Below are 19820 nucleotides of genomic sequence, written 5' to 3'. Positions count from 1 at the left end.
TGTCCAGCTGCTACTCTCTCCCAGTTACCTATCTTCCTCAGTGTCCAGCTGCTACTCTCTCCCAGTCAGCTGCTACCTCAGTGTCCAGCTGCTACTCTCCCAGTCAGCTGCTACCTCAGTGTCCAGCTGCTACTGTCTCCCAGTCAGCTGCTACTCTCTCCCAGTCAGCTGCTACCTCAGTGTCCAGCTGCTACTCTCTACAAGTCAACTGCTACCTCAGTGTCCAGCTGCTACTCTCTCCCAGTCAACTGCTACTCTCAGTGTCCAGCTGCTACTCTCTCCCAGTCAACTTCTACCTCAGTGTCCAGCTGCTACTCTCCCAGTCAACTGCTACCTCAGTGTCCAGCTGCTACTCTCTCCCAGTCAACTGCTACCTCAGTGTCCAGCTGCTACTCTCTGCAAGTTAACTGCTACCTCAGTGTCCAGCTGCTACTCTCTCCCAGTCAACTGCTACCTCAGTGTCCAGCTGCTACTCTCTCCCAGTCAACTGCTACCTCAGTGTCCAGCTGCTACTCTCTCCCAGTCAACTGCTACCTCAGTGTCCAGCTGCTACTCTCTCCCAGTCAACTGCTACCTCAGTGTCCAGCTGCTACTCTCTCCCAGTCAACTGCTACCTCAGTGTCCAGCTGCTACTCTCACCCAGTCAACTGCTACCTCAGTGTCCAGCTGCTACTCTCTCCCAGTCAACTGCTACCCCAGTGTCCAGCTGCTACTCTCACCCAGTCAACTGCTACCTCAGTGTCCAGCTGCTACTCTCTCCCAGTCAACTGCTACCTCAGTGTCCAGCTGCTACTCTCTCCCAGTCAACTGCTACCTCAGTGTCCAGCTGCTACTCTCTCCAAATCAACTGCTACCTCAGTGTCCAGCTGCTACTCTCTCCAAGTCAACTGCTACCTCAGTGTCCAGCAGCTACTCTCTACAAGTCAACTGCTACCTCAGTGTCCAGCTGCTGCTCTCTACAAGTCAACTGCTACCTCAGTGTTCATCTGCTACTCTCTCCCAGTCAACTGCTACCTCATTGTCCAGCTGCTACTCTCTCCCAGTCAGCTGCTACCTCAGTGTCCTGCTGCTACTCTCTCCAGGTCAGCTGCTACTCTCTCGCAGTCAGCTGCTATTCTCTCCCAGTCAGCTGCTTTTCTCTCTGAGTCAGCTGCTACTCTCTCCTGGGTCAGCTGCTACTCTCTCCCAGTCAGCTGCTACCTCAGTGTCCAGCTGCTACTCTCTACAAGTCAACTGCTACCTCAGTGTCCAGCTGCTACTCTCTCCCAGTCAACTGCTACCTCAGTGTCCAGCTGCTACTCTCACCCAGTCAACTGCTACCTCAGTGTCCAGCTGCTACTCTCTCCCAGTCAACTGCTACCCCAGTGTCCAGCTGCTACTCTCACCCAGTCAACTGCTACCTCAGTGTCCAACTGCTACTCCTCCAGTCAACTGCTACCTCAGTGTCCAGCTGCTACTCTCTACAACTCAACTGCTACCTCAGTGTCCAGCTGCTACTCTCACCCAGTCAACTGCTACCTCAGTGTCCAACTGCTACTCTCTACAAGTCAACTGCTACCTCAGTGTCCAGCTGCTACTCTCTCCCAGTCAACTGCTACCTCAGTGTCCAGCTGCTACTCTCTCCCAGTCAACTGCTACCTCAGTGTCCAGCTGCTACTCTCTCCAAATCAACTGCTACCTCAGTGTCCAGCTGCTACTCTCTCCAAGTCAACTGCTACCTCAGTGTCCAGCAGCTACTCTCTACAAGTCAACTGCTACCTCAGTGTCCAGCTGCTGCTCTCTACAAGTCAACTGCTACCTCAGTGTTCATCTGCTACTCTCTCCCAGTCAACTGCTACCTCATTGTCCAGCTGCTACTCTCTCCCAGTCAGCTGCTACCTCAGTGTCCTGCTGCTACTCTCTCCAGGTCAGCTGCAACTCTCTCGCAGTCAGCTGCTATTCTCTCCCAGTCAGCTGCTTTTCTCTCTGAGTCAGCTGCTACTCTCTCCTGGGTCAGCTGCTACTCTCTCCCAGTCAGCTGCTACTCTCTCAAGGGTCACTTGCTATTCTCTCCTAGGTCAGCTGCTACTCTCTCTCAGTCAGCTGCTACTCTCTCCCAGTCGGTTGCTATTCTCTCCTAGGTCAGCTGCTATTCTCTGCCAGTCAGCTGCTACTCTCTCCCAGTCAGCTGCTACTGTCTCCCAGTCAGCTGCTACTCTCTCCTGGGTCAGCTGCTACTCTCTCCCAGTCAGCTGCTACCTCAGTGTCCTGCTGCTACTCTCTCCAGGTCAGCTGCTACTCTCTCGCAGTCAGCTGCTATTCTCTCCCAGTCAGCTGCTTTTCTCTCTGAGTCAGCTGCGACTCTCTCCTGGGTCAGCTGCTACTCTCTCCCAGTCAGCTGCTACCTCAGTGTCCTGCTGCTACTCTCTCCAGGTCAGCTGCTACTCTCTCGCAGTCAGCTGCTATTCTCTCCCAGTCAGCTGCTTTTCTCTCTGAGTCAGCTGCGACTCTCTCCTGGGTCAGCTGCTACTCTCTCCCAGTCAGCTGCTACTCTCTCCTGGGTCACTTGCTATTCTCTCCTGGGTCAGCTGCTACACTCTCTCAGTCAGCTGCTACTCTCTCCCAGTCGTTTGCTATTCTCTCCTAGGTCAGCTGCTATTCTCTGCCAGTCAGCTGCTACTCTCTCCCAGTCAGCTGCTACTGTCTCCCAGTCAGCTGCTACTCTCTCCTGGGTCAGATGCTATTCTCTCCCAGTCAGCTGCTACTCTCTCCTGGGTCAGCTGCTATTCTCTCCTGGGTCAGCTGCTACTCTCTCCCAGTAAGCTGCTACTCTCTCCCAGTCCGCTGCTACTCTCTCCCAGTCAGTTGCTATTCCCTCCTGGGTCAGCTGCTACTATCTCCTGGGTCAGCTGCTATTCTCTCCCAGTCAGCTGCTACTCGCTCCCAATCAGTTGCTATTGCCTCCTGGGTCAGCTGTTATTCTCTCCCAGTCAGTTGCTACTCTTTCCCAGTCAGCTGCTACTCTCTACCAGTCAGCTGCATCTCTCTACCAGTCAGCTGCTACTCTCTCCCAGTCAGCTGCTACTCTCTCCTGGGTCAGCTGCTACTCTCTCCTTGGTCAGCTCCTACTATCTCCCAGTCAACTGCTACTCTCTCCCAGTCAGCTGCTACTCTCTCCCAGTCAGCTGCTACTCTCTCCTTTGTCAGCTGCTACTCTCTCCTAGTCAGCTGCTACTCTCTCCCAGTCAGCTCCTACTCTCTCCTTTGTCAGCTGCTACTCTCTCCTGGGTCAGCTGCTACTCTCTCCTTTGTCAGTTGCTACTCTCTCCTGGATCAGCTGCTACTCTAACTCAGTCAGCTGTTACTCTCTCCCAGTCAGCTGCTACTCTCTCCCAGTCAGCTCCTACTCTCTCCTTCGTCAGCTGCTACTCTCTCCTTCGTCAGCTGCTACTCTCTCCTGATTCAGCTGCTATTCTCTCCTTGGTCAGCTGCTACTCTCTCCATGGAATGAAAAATGAAAAATGCCTCGTGCTGTACGAGCTATTCTTCTCCCAAAGCAAATGTCTATTTATACCAGATCTGCCTGACGAGGAACAACACATCACTCAGGCTGGGTCTCTACAGGTACCCCATTCTTTATTAAGTACACCACTGTAGACGCACACGTGTGCCAATACCTCGTATGTAGGTTTGGTTCCAGATTGATTTTCTAAAAATATAATTTCAATTCTCAGAATCTTTCCATTTATGTTTCCTTGACAACTCGGCCAAACAAGGAATGGTCTCCCAGACAACAGGCCTGAGAGAACAAACACGCAGATGGAGAGGTATGGAGTGGGATGTGAAGAGGGAGAGAGAGAGTGAGAGAAAAGTGGAGGGATGGAAGGGTGGAGAGAGAGATTGAGATTAAGAGAGAGAGAGCGAAAAAGAGAGAAAAGTGGAGAGCCCGAGAGAGGTGAAAGGATGAAGAGGGACAAGAGAGAGTGAAAGAAAAGTGGTAGAGGGATAGACAGAGGGAGGTCGAGAGAGAGAAAGAAAAGTGGATAGAGGGATAGACAGAGGGAGGTCGAGAGAGAGAAAGAAAAGTGGATAGAGGGATAGACAGAGGGAGGTCGAGAGGGAGAAAGAGGTGAAGAGGGGCAAGAAAATGAGTGCGAGAGAAGTGGAGAGCCCGAGCGTGTGATCGAGAGATAGATAATTGAACAGGAAAGATAGTTGTGTTTTTCCCTCAGAGGACCCAGGCCTACGTCCTTTCATTAACTCCTCTCCTCTCCTCTCTTCTCTTCTCTTCTCTTCTCTTCTCTTCTCTTCTCTTCTCTTCTCTCCTCTCCTCTCCTCTCCTCTCCTCTCCTCTCCTCTGCTCTCCTCTCCAAAAATCTTCCAAGTTATTAGGAGTGCCAGAACATCTGCTCATCAATAAACCAACACTGACTGTGTAAGACAAAGAGAGCCTCCTCTTGGTTTCAACTAAAACACAATACTCTCTCACAGAGCTAGAATACTGTTCTGGCCTTGTATCCATCTCTTAGACACTAGGAGAGGGCCATTGTGTGTGTGTGTGTTGTGTGTCAGCGGAGTGAATGCAACGGGAGCCCTTATTAAATCAGATCCCTTGTGTGACTGTGACCCTATTTAGGAGCCACACTGCTCACCCCAGCTGGGAAGAGGCCTAGGAAAAGGTGGCCTAAAAATGGCCCACTCACTCCATCCTGAACCTATGGGGAGTTCAACTCAGAGGTCGAAAAATGCTAAAGAAAATAATTCCCCTGAAACTGGCGACATGGAGCATCAGAATTCTTTGAACACTGACGATAATAGCGATAGACCCCAACAGAGAACAGCTTTGATTTCTGTAGAACTAAGGCGCTACAACATTGACATTGCTGCCCTGAGTTTTTATTTATTTTTAATTTCACCTTTATTTTTTAGGTAGGCTAGTTGAGAACAAGTTCTCATTTACAACTGCGACCTGGCCAAGATAAAGCATAGCAGTGTGAACAGACAACAACACAGAGTTACACATGGAGTAAACAATAAACAAGTCAATAACACAGTAGAAAAAAAGAAAAAAGAGAGTCTATATACATTGTGTGCAAAAGGCATGAGGAGGTAGGTGAATAATTACAATTTAGCAGATTAACACTGGAGTGATAAATGATCAGATGGTCATGTGCAGGTAGAGATACTGGTGTGCAAAAGAGCAGAAAAGTAAATAAATAAAAACAGTATGGGGATGAGGTAAGTAAAATGGGTGGGCTATTTACCGATAGACTATGTACAGCTGCAGCGATCGGTTAGCTGCTCAGATAGCAGATGTTTAAAGTTGGTGAGGGAGATAAAATTCTCCAACTTCAGCGATTTTTGCAATTCGTTCCAGTCACAGGCAGCAGAGAACTGGAAGGAAAGGCGGCCAAATGAGGTGTTGGCTTTTGGGATGATCAGTGAGATATACCTGCTGGAGCGCATGCTGGGAGGGTGCTTGAAGGGTGTTGCCATCGTGACCAGTGAACTGAGATAAGATGGAGCTTTACCTAGCATGGACTTGTAGATGACCTGGAGCCAGTGGGTCTGGCGATGAATATGTAGCGAGGGCCAGCCGACTAGAGCATACAGGTCGCAGTGGTGGGTAGTATATGGTGCTTTAGTAACAAAACTGATGGCACTGTGATAAACTGTATCCAGTTTGCTGAGTAGAGTATTGGAAGCTATTTTGTAGATGACATCGCCGAAGTCGAGGATTGGTAGGATAGTCAGTTTTACTAGGGTAAGTTTGGCGGCGTGAGTGAAGGAGGCTTTTTTGCGGAATAGAAAGCCGACTCTAGATTTTATTTTAGATTGGAGATGTTTGATATGAGTCGGGAAGGAGAGTTTACAGTCTAGCCAGACACCTAGGTACTTATAGATGTCCACATATTCTAGGTCGGAACCATCCAGGGTGGTGATGCTAGTCGGGCGTGCGGGTGCAGGCAGCGAATGGTTGAAAAGCATGCATTTGGTTTTGCTAGCGTTTAAGAGCAGTTGGAGGCCACGGAAGGAGTGTTGTATGGCATTGAATCTCGTTTGAAGGTTAGATAGCACCTGTCCAAGGAAGGGCCAGAAGTATACCTGTACCCCCTAATGACTGCCTTGCCTGGTTCACCAACTACTTTGCAGACAGAGTTCAGTGTGTCAAATCGGAGGGCCTGTTGTCCGGACCTCTGGCAGTCTCTATGGGGGTGCCACAGGGTTCCAACCTTGGGCCGACCCTCTTCTCTGTATACATCAATGATGTCACTCTTGCTGGTGGTGATTCTCTGATTCTCTGACCTCGACGCAGACGACACCATTCTGTATACATCTGCCCCTTCTTTGGACACTGTGTTAAAACTTCTTGAGTGTAGGGGGCAATATTTTAGTTTTTGGCTAAAAAACGTACCCGTTTGAAACTGCCTATTTCTCAGGCCCAGAAACTAGAATATATCAGATTAGGATAGAAAACACTTTAAAGTTACCAAAACGGTCAAAATATTGTCTCTGAGTATAACAGAACTGATATTGCAGGTGAAAACCTGAGGAAAATCCAACAAGGAAGTGCTGTTTTTCCTGAAAGCTCTCTGTTCCATTGGATGCCTTGCCTCCATTTAAAGGGATATCAACCAGATTCCTTTTCCTATGGCTTCTTCAAGCTGTGAACAGTCTTTAGACATAGTTTCAGGCTTTTATTCTGACAAACGAGCGAGAAAGAACCCATCCGCGTCAGTGGATGGCTGGGTGTGTTACGGTGAGTGAATGAGGACCCAAAAGCGAACTAACTTAAACAGAGCTTCTTTAATAACCAAACATAGGTAGGCTCAGATAGACCGGCAGATTCCGACAGGACAGGACAAGGTTACAGCAAACATGACGATAGTCTGGCTCAGGCATGAAACACAACAAACAAGAATCCGACAAGGACAGGAACAAAAACAGAGAGAGATATAGGGGACTAATCAGAGGGAAAAAGGGAACAGGTGGGAAACGGGGTGACGAGGTAGTCAGGAGGAGACAAGGAACAGCTGGGGGAAAGCGGGGGAGAAAAGGTAACCTAATACGACCAGCAGAGGGAGACAGGGTGAAAGGAAAGGACAGAGACACAACATGACAATACATGACAGTACCCCCCCACTCACCGAGCGCCTCCTGGCGCACTCGAGGAGGAAACCTGGCGGCAACGGAGGAAATCCTCGATCAGCGCACGGTCCAGCACGTCCCGAGAGGGAACCCAACTCCTCTCCTCAGGACCGTACCCCTCCCAATCAACGAGGTACTGGTGACCACGGCCCCGAGGACGCATGTCCAAAATCCTGCGGACCCTGTAGATGGGTGCGCCCTCGACAAGGATGGGGGGGGGGGGGGAAGACGAGCGGGGGCGCGAAGAACGGGCTTAATACAGGAGACATGGAAGACCGGGTGGACGCGACGAAGGTATCGCGGAAGAAGAAGTCGAACTGCGACAGGATTAATGACCCGAGAAATACGGAACGGACCAATGAACCGCGGGGTCAACTTGCGAGAAGCCGTCTTAAGGGGAAGGTTCTGAGTGGAGAGCCAAACTCTCTGACCGCGACAATATCTAGGACTCTTAGTTCTACGCTTATTAGCAGCCCTCACAGTCTGCGTCCTATAACGGCAAAGTGCAGACCTGACCCTCTTCCAGGTGCGCTCGCAACGTTGGACAAAAGCCTGAGCGGAGGGGACGCTGGACTCGGCGAACTGAGATGAGAACAGCGGAGGCTGGTACCCGAGGCTACTCTGAAAAGGAGATAGCCCGGTCGCAGACGAAGGAAGCGAGTTGTGGGCGTATTCTGCCCAGGGGAGCTGTTCTGACCAAGACGCAGGGTTGCGAAAAGAAAGACTGCGTAAGATGCGACCAATAGTCTGATTGGCCCGTTCTGCTTGACCGTTAGACTGGGGGTGAAAGCCGGAAGAGAGACTGACGGAAGCCCCAATCAAACGGCAAAACTCCCTCCAAAATTGAGACGTGAATTGCGGACCTCTGTCCGAAACGACGTCTGACGGAAGGCCATGAATTCTGAAAACATTCTCGATGATGATTTGTGCCGTCTCTTTAGCAGAAGGAAGCTTAGCAAGGGGAATGAAATGAGCCGCCTTAGAGAACCTATCGACAACCGTAAGAATAACAGTCTTCCCCGCTGACGAAGGCAGTCCGGTGACAAAATCTAAGGCGATGTGAGACCACGGTCGAGAGGGAATGGGAAGCGGCCTGAGACGGCCGGCAGGAGGGGAGTTACCGGACTTAGTCTGCGCGCAGACCGAACAAGCAGCCACGAAACGACGCGTGTCATGCTCCCGGGTGGGCCACCAAAAACGCTGGCGAATGGAAGCAAGCGTACCCCGAACGCCAGGGTGGCCGGCTAACTTGGCAGAGTGAGCCCACTGAAGAACGGCCAGACGAGTAGGAACGGGAACGAAAAGAAGGTTCCTAGGACAAGCGCGCGGCGAAGGAGTGTGAGTGAGCGCTTGCTTTACCTGCCTCTCAATTCCCCAGACAGTCAACCCGACAACACGCCCCTCAGGGAGAATCCCCTCGGGGTCAGTGGAGGCTACTGAAGAACTGAAGAGACGAGATAAAGCATCAGGCTTGGTGTTCTTAGAGCCCGGACGATAAGAAAACACGAACTCGAAACGAGCGAAAAACAGCGCCCAACGCGCCTGACGCGCATTAAGTCGTTTGGCAGAACGGATGTACTCAAGGTTCCTATGGTCAGTCCAAACGACAAAAGGAACGGTCGCCCCCTCCAACCACTGTCGCCATTCGCCTAGGGCTAACCGGATGGCGAGCAGTTCGCGGTTTCCCACATCATAGTTACGTTCCGACGGGGACAGGCGATGAGAAAAATACGCGCATGGGTGGACCTTGTCGTCAGAGAGGGAGCGCTGAGAAAGAATGGCTCCCACGCCCACCTCTGACGCGTCAACCTCGACAACGAACTGTCTAGAGACGTCAGGTGTAACAAGGATAGGAGCGGATGTAAAACGATTCTTGAGGAGATCAAAAGCTCCCTGGGCGGAAACGGACCACTTAAAGCACGTCTTGACAGAAGTAAGGGCTGTGAGAGGAGCTGCCACCTGACCGAAATTACGGATGAAACGACGATAGAAGTTCGCGAAGCCGAGAAAGCGCTGCAGCTCGACGCGTGACTTAGGGGCGGGCCAATCAATGACAGCTTGGACCTTAGCGGGGTCCATCTTAATGCCTTCAGTGGAAATAACAGAACCGAGAAATGTGACGGAGGAGGCATGAAAAGTGCACTTCTCAGCCTTCACAAAAAGACAATTCTCTAAAAGGCGCTGGAGGACACGTCGAACGTGCTGAAGATGAATCTGGAGTGACGGTGAAAAAATCAGGATATCGTCAAGGTAAACGAAAACAAAGATGTTCAGCATGTCTCTCAGGACATCATTGACTAATGCCTGAAAGACAGCTGGAGCGTTAGCGAGGCCGAAAGGAAGAACCCGGTATTCAAAGTGCCCTAACGGAGTGTTAAACGCCGTCTTCCACTCGTCCCCCTCCCTGATGCGCACGAGATGGTAAGCGTTACGAAGGTCCAACTTAGTGAAAAACCTGGCTCCCTGCAGGATCTCGAAGGCTGAAGACATAAGAGGAAGCGGATAACGATTCTTCACTGTTATGTCATTCAGCCCTCGATAATCTATGCAGGGGCGCAGAGACCCGTCCTTCTTCTTGACAAAAAAAAACCCCGCTCCGGCGGGAGAGGAGGAGGGGACTATGGTACCGGCGTCAAGAGCTACAGACAAATAATCTTCGAGAGCCTTACGTTCGGGAGCCGACAGAGAGTATAGTCTACCCCGGGGGGGAGTGGTTCCCGGAAGGAGATCAATACTACAATCATACGACCGGTGTGGAGGAAGAGAGGTGGCCCTGGACCGACTGAACACCGTGCGCAGATCGTGATATTCCTCCGGCACCCCTGTCAAATCACCAGGCTCCTCCTGTGAAGAAGAGACAGAGGAAACAGGAGGGATAGCAGACATTAAACATTTCACATGACAAGAGACGTTCCAGGAGAGGATAGAATTACTAGACCAATTAATGGAAGGATTATGACAAACTAGCCAGGGATGGCCCAAAACAACAGGTGTAAAAGGTGAACGAAAAATTAAAAAAGAAATGGTTTCGCTATGATTACCAGAGACAGTGAGGGTTAAAGGTAGCGTCTCACGCTGAATCCTGGGGAGAGGACTACCATCCAAAGCGAACAAGGCCGTGGGCTCCCTTAACTGTCTGAGAGGAATGTTATGTTCCCGAGCCCAGGTCTCGTCCATAAAACAGCCCTCCGCCCCAGAGTCTATTAAGGCACTGCAGGAAGCTGACGAACCGGTCCAGCGTAGATGGACCGACAAGGTAGTGCAGGATCTTGAAGGAGAGACAGGAGTAGTAGCGCTCACCAGTAGCCCTCCGCTTACTGATGAGCTCTTGGCTTTTACTGGACATGAAGTGACAAAATGACCAGCGGAACCGCAATAGAGACAGAGGCGGTTGGTGATTCTCCGTTCCCTCTCCTTAGTCGAGATGCGGATACCTCCCAGCTGCATAGGCTCAGCACCCGAGCCGGCAGAGGAAGATGGTAGTGATGCGGAGAGGGGGGCAACGGAGAACGTGAGCTCCTTTCCACGAGCTCGGTGACGAAGATCAACCCGTCGCTCTATGCGAATAGCGAGTTCAATCAAGGAATCCACGCTGGAAGGAACCTCCCGGGAGAGAATCTCATCCTTTACCTCCGCGCGGAGACCCTCCAGAAAACGAGCGAGCAAAGCCGGCTCGTTCCAGTCACTGGAGGCAGCAAGAGTGCGAAACTCAATAGAGTAGTCTGTTATGGATCGATTACCTTGACATAGGGAAGACAGGACCCTGGAAGCTTCCTCCCCAAAAACAGATCGATCAAAAACCCGTATCATCTCCTCCTTAAAGTCCTGATACTGGTTAGTACACTCAGCCCTTGCCTCCCAGATTGCCGTGCCCCACTCACGAGCACGTCCAGTAAGGAGAGATATGACGTAGGCGACACGAGCAGTGCTCCTGGCGTAAGTGTTGGGCTGGAGAGAAAACACAATATCACACTGGGTGAGGAACGAGCGGCATTCAGTGGGCTTCCCAGAGTAACACGGCGGGTTATTGATTCTGGGCTCCGGAGATTCGAAAGCCCTGGAAGTGGCCGGTGGATCGAGGCGGAGATGGTGAACCTGTTCTGTGAGGTTGGAGACTTGGGCGGCCAGGGTCTCAACGGCATGTCGAGCAGCAGACACTTCCTGCTCGTGTCTGCCTAGCATCGCTCCCTGGATCTCGACGGCAGAGTGGAGAGGATCCGAAGTCGCTGGGTCCATTCTTGGTCGGATTCTTCTGTTACGGTGAGTGAATGAGGACCCAAAAGCGAACTAACTTAAACAGAGCTTCTTTAATAACCAAACATAGGTAGGCTCAGATAGACCGGCAGATTCCGACAGGACAGGACAAGGTTACAGCAAACATGACGATAGTCTGGCTCAGGCATGAAACACAACAAACAAGAATCCGACAAGGACAGGAACAAAAACAGAGAGAGATATAGGGGACTAATCAGAGGGAAAAAGGGAACAGGTGGGAAACGGGGTGACGAGGTAGTCAGGAGGAGACAAGGAACAGCTGGGGGAAAGCGGGGGAGAAAAGGTAACCTAATACGACCAGCAGAGGGAGACAGGGTGAAAGGAAAGGACAGAGACACAACATGACAATACATGACAGGGTGAGAGCAGAGTTTTTCATGCGCAACAGCCATTTTCTCAGTTGACATATTATCGATTACATGTAGTAAAGATTATCTATAAGTCTCTGCTAGGTAAATCCCCGCCTTATCTCAGCTCACTGGTCACCGTAGCAGCGCCCACCCGTAGCACGCGCTCCAACAGGTATATCTCACCGGTCACCCCCAAAGCCAATTACTCCTTTAGTCGTCTTTCCTTCCAGTTCTCTGCTGCCCATGACTGGAACGAACTGCAAAAATCTCTGAAACTGGAAACACTTATCTCCTTCACTAGCTTTAAGCACCAGCTGTCAGAGCAGCTCACAGATTACTGCACCTGTACATAGCCCACCTATAATTTAGCCCAAACAACTACCTCTCCCCCTACTGTATTTATTTATTTTGCTCCTTTGCACCCCATTATTTCTATCTCTACTTTGCACATTCTTCCACTGCAAATCTACCATTCCAGTGTTTTACTTGCTATATTGTATTTACCTTGCCACCATGGCCTTTTTTTGCCTTTACCTCCCTTATCTCACCTCATTTGCTCACATTGTATATAGACTTGTTTCTACTGTATTATTGACTGTATGTTTTGTTTATTCCATGTGTAACTCTGTGTTGTTGTATGTGTCGAATTGCTATGCTTTATCTTGGCCAGGTCGCAGTTGCAAATGAGAACTTGTTCTCAACTAGGCTTCCTGGTTAAAACCTTTTTGGGATAGGGGGCAGCATTTTCACTTTTGGATGAATAGCGTGTCCAGAGTGAACTGCCTCCTACTCTGTCCCAGATGCTAATATATGTATATTATTATTAGTATTGGATAGCAAACACTCTGAAGTTTCTTAAACTGTTTCGATGATGTCTGTGAGTATAACATAACTCATATGGCAGGCGAAAACCTGAGAAAAATCCCACCAGGAAGTGGGACATCTGAGGTTTGTAGTTTTTCAAAGCTTGGCCTACCGAATATACATTGAGATATGGAAGAGGTTGCACGTCCTAGGGCTTCCACTAGATGTCAACCGTCTTCAGAAACTGGTTTGAGGATTTATCATCAACGAGGTCTCATGCTCATGAGACCTCTTTGAGTCAGTGGTCTGGCAGAGAGCCTTGGTTTCATGACCTGCGCTCCCGACAGAGTTACCTCTCGTTCCAGTGCTTTTCTGAAGACAAAGGAATTCTCCGGTTGGAACATTATTGATGTTTTATGTTAAAAACATCCTAAAGATTGATTCAATAGATTGTTTGATATGCTTCTAAAGGAACTTTTAGAGTTTTTGTCTGGATGAAGTGCTGGCGCCTCATGAAGATAGATTACTGGGCTGAATACGCGAACAGGTGGAATACAGAGAAATATCTGAACACATCATATCTAACACATCCCACAGTACATCACAGTACCAGAGCAGAGGATGTCTCTCTGTGGGTCTATAGAAAGAAGCTACGTCCCAAACGGTACCATATTCCCTATAGAGTGCACTACTTAACCAGAGATATGAGTCCTAGTCAATAAATGCTACACTATATAGGGAACAAGGTGTCTTCAAGGACATAGTTATATCCTTCCCTAGCTCCCTAGCTCCCCTTTCTGTTGTACGACACCCAAGGAAAGCAGCCTAACGTTCAATCAGAATTCAATAAGATCTACCTGTGTTCTAAGGATGGACTGACCCTCACAGCGATGACATTTCTCTGGATGGACTGACCCTCACAGCGATGACATTTATCTGGATGGACTGACCCTCACAGCGATGACATTTCTCTGGATGGACTGACCCTCACAGCGATGACATTTCTCTGGATGGACTGACCCTCACAGCGATGACATTTCTCTGGATGGACTGACCCTCACAGCGATGACATTTCTCTGGATGGACTGACCCTCACAGTGATGACATTTCTCTGGATGGACTGACCCTCACAGCGATGACATTTCTCTGGATGGACTGACCCTCACAGCGATGACATTTCTCTGGATGGACTGACCCTCACAGTGATGACATTTCTCTGGATGGACTGACCCTCACAGCGATGACATTTCTCTGGATGGACTGACGCTCACAGTGATGACATTTCTCTGGATGGCCTGAACCTCACAGTGATGACATTTCTCTGGTCACCGGGCAATGGGAGGCCGCTGATGGATTTCCACCAAAGTGGGAGTAGAGCAGAATTAGAGAGGGCATGAACACTCTAGCTATATCACCCACTGTTTCTCTCGCTCTCTCTTGCTTCTCTCTCTTTGCTTCTCTCACTCCTTCTTCCCTGTGTCTGTCTCCTTCTTCCCTGTGTCTGTCTCCTTCCATGTCTCTGTCTCCTTCTTCCATGTCTCTGTCTCCTTCTTCCATGTCTCTGTCTACTTCTTCCCTGTGTCTGTCTCCTTCTTCCCTGTGTCTGTCTCCTTCTTCCCTGTGTCTGTCTCCTTCTTCCCTGTGTCTGTCTCCTTCTTCCCTGTGTCTGTCTCCTTCTTCCCTGTGTCTGTCTCCTTATTCCCTGTGTCTGTCTCCTTCTTCCCTGTGTCTGTCTCCTTCTTCCCTGTGTCTGTCTCCTTCTTCCCTGTCTCTGTCTCCTTCTTCCCTGTCTCTGTCTCCTTCTTCCCTGTCTCTGTCTCCTCCTTCTCTCTCTGTCTCCTCCTTCTCTCTCTGTCTCCTTCTTCTCTCTCTGTCTCCTTCTCTCTCTGTACCTATCTATCGGTCTATTGGTCATCGGTGGAGGATACACCTCACTGAGAAACTCTGGCAGGGCCAACGGCGGGCCGCGGGAGAGATGGAGAGATGGAGCGAGGGAGGAGTGAAATGAGTATAAATGGTGGGTGTCAGTCTGAAAGGGGAAAGCTGGTCGTCTGTAAAATAAAAGATGTATGAGCACAGGATGGGTAATTCCAGCTCTCTGGGAGAGGGAGAGAGAGAGAGAGAAGGAGAGGGAGAGAGAGAGAGAAGGAGAGGGAGAGAGAAGGAGAGGGAGAGGGAGAGAGAGAAGGAGAGGGAGAGAGAGAGAGAGAGAGAGAAGGAGAGGGAGAGGGAGAGGGAGAGAGAGGGAGAGGGAGAGAGAGGGAGAGGAGAGAGAGGAGAGGGAGAGAGAGAAGGAGAGGGAGGGAGAGAGAGAGAGAGAGAAGGAGAGAGGAGAGGGAGAGAGGAGAGGGAGGAGAGGGAGAGAGAGAGAGAGAGAGGGAGAGAGGAGGCAGAATGAGTAAGATGACTTTCCCTTCGATGGCCTGTGACGGGGACTTGAGCGTTTTCTTTCTCCCTCTGTTTCTCTTCATCTCATCTTTCTCTCCCTCTGTTTCCCCCGACATCTTGATTTATCTGACTCCTCTCTCTCCCTTCCTCATTTGTGATCTGAGTGGTGAGTCATCAAGCCGTTGTTCACCAGCGCTGACTGTGAAGGAAACGATGAACCAACGTATCAATCAGACATTTCTCTGTGAGCCCTAATCTCTGGCTGCTTCTGAAATAGCACCCTAGTCCCTTTATAGTGCAGGGCCCATAGGGAAGAGGGTGCAGGGCACATAGGGAAGAGGGTGCAGGGCTCATAGGGAAGAGGGTGCAGGGCCCATAGGGAAGAGGGTGCAGGGCCCATAGGGAAGAGGGTGCAGGGCCCATAGGAAAGAGGGTGCAGGGCCCATAGGGAAGAGGGTGCAGGGCCCATAGGGAAGAGGGTGCAGGGCCCATAGGAAAGAGGGTGCAGGGCCCATAGGGAAGAGGGTGCAGGGCCCATAGGGAAGAGGGTGCAGATCCCATAGGGAAGAGGGTGCAGGGCCCATAGGGAAGAGGGTGCAGGGCCCACAGGGAAGAGGGTGCAGGGCCCACAGGGAAGAGGGTGCAGGGCCCATAGGGAAGAGGGTGCAGGGCCCATAGGGAAGAGGGTGCAGGGCCCATAGGGAAGAGGGTGCAGGGCCCACAGGGAAGAGGGTCTCTAAAGCCCCTATCCAAGGTCACATCATACTGACCACAGAGCCCCTATCCAAGGTCACATCATGCTGACCACAGAGCCCCTTTCCAAGGTCACATCATGCTGACCACAGAGCCCCTATCCAAGGTCACATCATGCTGACCACAGAGCTCCTTTCCAAGGTCACATCATGCTGACCACAGAGCCCCTTTCCAAGGTCACATCATGCTGACCACAGAGCCCCTATCCAAGGTCACATCATGCTGACCACAGAGCTCCTTTCCAAGGTCACATCATGCTGACCACAGAGCCCCTTTCCAAGGTCACATCATGCTGACCACAGAGCCCCTATCCAAGGTCACATCATGCTGACCACAGAGCCCCTTTCCAAGGTCACATCATGCTGACCACAGAGCCCCTTTCCAAGGTCACATCATGCTGACCACAGAGCCCCTTTCCAAGGTCACATCATGCTGACCACAGAGCCCCTTTCCAAGGTCAGTCCTGGGCCCTGACAGTAAATCTCAGTAAAACTAAAATAATTTTGTTCCAAAAAAGGTACAGCTGCCAGGACCACAATTACAAATTCCATCTAGACACCGTTGCCCTAGAGCAGTGGTTCCCAAACTTTGTATAGTCCCGTACCCCTTCAAACATCCAACCTCCTGTTGTACCCCCTCTAGCACCAGGGTCAGCGCACTCTCAAATGTTGTTTTTTTGGCATCATTGTAAGCCTGCCACAAACACACACACACACACACACACACACACACACACACACACACACACACACACACACACACACACACACACACACACACACACACACACATACACACACACACACACACACACACACACACACACACACACACACACACACACACACACACACACACACACACACACACACACACACACACACACACACACACATACACACACACACACACACACACACACACACACACACACACACACACACACACACACACATACACACACACACACACACACAAACACACACACACACACACACACACACACACACACACACACACACATACACACTATACGTTACATTTATTCAACATCAGAATGAGTGTTTTTGTTTTTGTCACAACCCGGCTCGTGGGAAGTGGACCAGGGTACAAATAGTAATATAACAATAATTATTCATTTTGCTCTTTATTTAACCATCTTACATATTAAGCCTTATTTGTTCATCGGAAATTGTGAATAGCACACCACAGATTAATGAGAAGGGTGTGTTTGAAAGGATGCACATAACTCTGCAATGTTGGGTTGTATTGGAGAGAGTCTCAGTCTTAAATCATGTTCCACACACCGTCTGTGCCTGTATTTAATTTTCATGCTAGTGAGGGCCGAGAATCCACTCTCACATAGGTACGTGGTTGCAGAGGGCATCAGTGTCTTAACAGCGCGATTTGCCAAGGCAGGATACTCTGAGCGCAGCCCTATCCAGAAATCTGGCAGTGGCTTCTGATTAAATTACATTTCCACAGAACTACATGTTTCAATTTCGATGAGGTTCAGATATCAGTAAGTGGACTGGAGGAAGAGCATGAAAGGGATAACGAATCCAATTGTTTGTGTCGTCCGTTTCGGGAAAGTACCTGCATAATTGGGCATCCAACTCACTCAGGTGCTTCGCTATATCACATTTGACATTGTCCGTAAGCAGTCATCACTGTGTGTTGTCCTTGTTAATACCGACAGAGAGGACCTCCAACTTTTTAATCATTGCCTCTATTTTGTCCCACTCATTGAATATAGTTGCGGAGAGTCCCTGTAATCCTAGATTCAGAACATTCATGTGAGAAAAAACATCACCCAGATAGGCCAGTCGTGTGAGAAACTCGTCATCATCAAGCGGTCAGACAAGTGAACATTATGGTCAGTAAAGAAAACTTTAAGCTCGTCTCTCAATTAAAAAAAAAAGTGTAAATATTTTCCTGCTTAATAACCACTTCTTCTGTATGTTGTAGAAGTGTTACATCGCTGCCAACATCATCGCATAGTGCAGAAAATACACGACAGTTCAGGTGCCTTGCTTTAACAAAGTTAACCGTTTTCACTGTAGTGTCCAAAGCGTATTTCAAGCTGTCAGGTATTCCCTTGGCAGCAAGAGCCTCTGGGTGGATGCTGCAGTGTACCCAAGAGCCTCTCGGTGGATGCTGCAGTGTACCCAAGAGCCTCTTGGTGGATGTTGCAGTGTACCCAAGAGCCTCTCGGTGGATGCTGCAGTGTACCCAAGAGCCTCTCGGTGGATGCTGCAGTGTACCCAAGAGCCTCTCGGTGGATGCTGCAGTGGACCCAAGAGCCTCTCGGTGGATGCTGCAGTGTACCCAAGAGCCTCTCGGTGGATGCTGCAGTGGACCCAAGAGCCTCTCGGTGGATGCTGCAGTGGACCCAAGAGCCTCTCGGTGGATGCTGCAGTGGACCCAAGAGCCTCTCGGTGGATGCTGCAGTGGACCCAAGAGCCTCTCGGTGGATGCTGCAGTGGACCCAAGAGCCTCTCGGTGGATGCTGCAGTGGACCCAAGAGCCTCTCGGTGGATGCTGCAGTGTACCCAAGAGCCTCTCGGTGGATGCTGCAGTGGACCCAAGAGCCTCTCGGTGGATGCTGCAGTGTACCCAAGAGCCTCTCGGTGGATGCTGCAGTGTACCCAAGAGCCTCTCGGTGGATGCTGCAGTGGACCCAAGAGCCTCTCGGTGGATGCTGCAGTGTACCCAAGAGCCTCTCGGTGGATGCTGCAGTGGACCCAAGAGCCTCTCGGTGGATGCTGTAGTGTACCCAAGAGCCTCTCGGTGGATGCTGCAGTGTACCCAAGAGCCTCTCGGTGGATGCTGCAGTGGACCCAAGAGCCTCTCGGTGGATGCTGCAGTGTACCCAAGAGCCTCTCGGTGGATGCTGCAGTGGACCCAAGAGCCTCTCGGTGGATGCTGCAGTGTACCCAAGAGCCTCTCGGTGGATGCTGCAGTGTACCCAAGAGCCTCTCGGTGGATGCTGCAGTGGACCCAAGAGCCTCTCGGTGGATGCTGCAGTGTACCCAAGTGGCGTCGGGAGCAACTGTTTGAACGCATGTTACCACTCCACTATGTCTCCCTGTCATGGCTTTTGCCCCATCAGTACAGATACAAACATGAGCAACAGCTACGTTTGGCTTCATAAGGAGTGTTAGTGGAATTCCCGTGAGAGAGTAACAGTTAATGTGATTGGATGTTAATTATTTGACTAGGCTACCTGTATTTGACATTGTGTTGTTATTTCGCTGAACACTAGATGGTTTAATTTTATTTTTGTCAGTGAAACTCAGGTGAAGAAAAACCCTCACCCAAAAGCCCAGTTGGATAAATGGACTGTTTGAAAATGTGAAGAAAATGTGAATCAGATTTGGGAATACCTTCCCTAGAAAAAAACTATACCTCGCCACAGGTACCTCCCACAACGCTGTGAACGAGCTGAGAGACAAGGCAAGAAGGGCCTTCTATGCCATCAAAAGGAACATTAAATTCGACATACCAATTAGGATCTGGCTAAATTACTTGAATCAGTTATAGAACCCATTGCCCTTTATGGTTGTGAGGTCTGGGGTCTGCTCACCAACCAAGATTTCACAAAATGGGATAAACACCAAATTGAGACTCTGCATGCAGGACTTCGCATGCATAATTCTGCAAAAATATCTTCTGTGTACAACATTAACTATCAAAATCCAGAAAAGAGAAGATAAATTCTACAATAACCTAAAAGGAAACCATTTCCAAACCTTCCATAGCAAAGCCATCACCTACAGAGAGATGAACCTGGAGTCCCCTTAGCAAGCTGGTCCTGGGGCTCTGTTCACAAACACAAACAGACCCCACAGAGCCCCAGGACAACAACACAACAAAATCATGAGAAAACAAAAAGATAATTACTTGACACATTGGAAAGAATTAACAAAAAAACAGAGCAAACTAGAATGCTATTTGGCCCTAAACAGAGAGTACACAGTGGCAGAATACCTGACCACTGTGACTGACCAAAACTTAAGGAAAGCTTTAACTATGTACAGACTCAGTGAGCATAGCCTTGCTATTGAGAAAGGCAGCCGAAGGCAGACATGGCTCTCAAGAGAAGACAGCCTATGTGCACAC

Source organism: Oncorhynchus mykiss, chromosome 14 (genome assembly GCF_057628025.1).
Source record: "Oncorhynchus mykiss isolate SJ-2025 chromosome 14, ASM5762802v1, whole genome shotgun sequence".
In the NCBI taxonomy this organism is placed as follows: domain Eukaryota; kingdom Metazoa; phylum Chordata; class Actinopteri; order Salmoniformes; family Salmonidae; genus Oncorhynchus; species Oncorhynchus mykiss.
Note: the sequence above shows the minus strand (reverse complement) of the source record.